Source organism: Ictidomys tridecemlineatus, chromosome 5 (genome assembly GCF_052094955.1).
Source record: "Ictidomys tridecemlineatus isolate mIctTri1 chromosome 5, mIctTri1.hap1, whole genome shotgun sequence".
Lineage (NCBI taxonomy): Eukaryota > Metazoa > Chordata > Mammalia > Rodentia > Sciuridae > Ictidomys > Ictidomys tridecemlineatus.
The window spans coordinates 16,539,443-16,541,561 of NC_135481.1; the positions used below are offsets into that span (position 1 = coordinate 16,539,443).

Sequence of the window (2,119 nt, forward strand, 5' to 3'; positions counted from 1 at the left end):
CAGCCTTTCAGCTTAGAAGGTGAAGAGTTCTGGAGATTGACTTGATGTGAATCTACTTAACTAAACACATAAAAACAGCTAACATGGTAAATTTCATACTATGTGTATTTCGCCACAACTTAAAAAAAAAAAAACTATAATCATTATTAATACAGTGCTTTCCTGAGCTCTGTGAATCTTTCCAGCAAATTACCAAACCAGAGGGTGGTTGATCAAAGGGACTCCAGAACTTGTGGCTGGTGGGGAGGGGGCACTGGGAACCTTTGAACTTGCCACGATGTCTGGAGGAAGGGCAGCTGGTAGAGGACCATGCCTTAACCTGTGAAGTCCAGCCCAACTCCAGGGAGAGGAAGAGAGTGAGAGGTGGCTTTTGGTCAGAATGACCTTGGGAATCCCATCTAGCTCTGATTATCTGCGATGCCTCCATGAATACTCCCAGCCCTGGATGGAGAACCCTCCTCAGTCTCTGTTCCACACATTCAGTGAAGAGCTCCCTTTGGTTCCCTTTTCAGAATGTGTGTGAATGTGTGTGCGTGTGCACGCATGTGCACTCTTCCTGTCAGAACCATGAGTTCCTCTAGGTCTGGAACCAGACTTCCTGCTGTTCTGTTGCTCCCACCGACAATGGGTTTCTTAGCAGAAGGCTGAACCGCTTTCCGTCTTCCCAGCTTGCAGGGGCTGCCCCTTTGCTGGGTATTCACCAGTGAGTTAGCTTCTGTGAGGCCAGTGGCCGGAGCAGACCCTCCAGGAGGATTACCCCTGCCCTGGGGATGGGGACAGTTTAATTAGAACACCTTCACTCAGAAACGCTCATCCATTTGTGGGGAAAACAGCGACAGGCTTTTAAGGACATGCCATAAGTTTTACAGTTATTGGATTTTTCAACTTGTTTACAAAAGCAATATTGTGAAATGGCCAACGGCCAGGCCCAGTTGTTTTTCCTCCTGTGCCTTCTGACAACAGGAAAGCATATTATCTCCCCCAGCCAGCTCCCGGGAGGTGTGTGGAGCGCATTCCATTTTGCTATCTGTTTAATTATCCATTCAGCAGGGCTTACAGAGCTGAAGCTCTTCCTCGGGTGTTCACAGCCAGATCTGCTCTGGAATGCAGCAAAGAGCTCCCTCCACATATCTGGACCCCCTGCAGCAGCTCCTAGGAACAGCCTCACTCCAAGAAAATGCCAACCCCTGAAGAACCTGTCCCTTTGGAACAATGGATCACCAGTGACCTTGAACGTGAATGACCTTGAACTTGACTGAACACCTCTGTGTCACAGCTTATATATATATATATATATATATATATATAGCTTCTCGGCCTTTTGGCTAAGATCAAGTGTAGTGTATATCTCTCTCTATATATATATATTTTTTTTTTTTAATTACTTTTGAAGAGTTGTTTCCAAACCAGGCTGCATGACACCAGAAGCCCCTGAGGCAAGTTTTAAAAATAAACCTTGCCAGGCCTTCCTGGTCAGGTTCTGAGTTCTTTAGCCTGAGCCTTTGAAAACTCTCCAGGTCTGGAGCCCTTTGGACTTGATTCTATCTGCCTGATTTTGGCCCCCTCCCCAGGTTCTGTGAGGCTCCCTTGGTGGAGGGTAGAGGCAGATCAGGCCTCCCTCCACTTCTCAGGCCAGCACCAGGCCTACGCTCCACACCTGCTCAGCTGGCTGAGCTTCAACAAGCTCGCACCTGGTGGAAAGTCATCTCCGGAAAAGGTGCAGGTGCGCGAGGCCCCAGAATCATCACGTAGCTATAAATAACTCGGGCCATGCACATGATGCGAAAGGTCTTGTGAATGACCTTCTCAGAGAACACCTGCACCCCCCAGCTTTCACTGGGAAAATCCCTGCCAGTGAAATGTGGAGTTGACAGCTAGCTGCTGCTGGCTTAGCTGAGGACGCAGGGAGGAGGGACGGGGCAAGAGCTGAAGGTGGGAGATGTCTCTGCCAGGAGCCCTTGTTTGTCCCCAGAGAACAAGGCCACAAGGGAGGGTCCAGGAGTTCCTGCATTCAAACTTCTCCACCCAGCCCTCGATAGTTGTTGAAGATGGTAACAGTAAGAATCACAGGCAGGCTGCGTTAGCTCTCCATCACCAGACGGATACCTGGGATAAACTA

The 2,119-nt window shown here is 49.0% G+C and overlaps 1 non-coding gene across 1 annotated transcript; it reads left to right on the top strand.

Moving 5' to 3' along the window:
• The first annotated feature begins 1,305 nt into the window (after window positions 1–1,305).
• LOC120887105 (U2 spliceosomal RNA) lies at window positions 1,306–1,488 on the top strand. The gene has a single exon (XR_005730264.2). It is a non-coding gene; the product is annotated as a U2 spliceosomal RNA (small nuclear RNA).
• The last annotated feature ends 631 nt before the right edge of the window (window positions 1,489–2,119 follow it).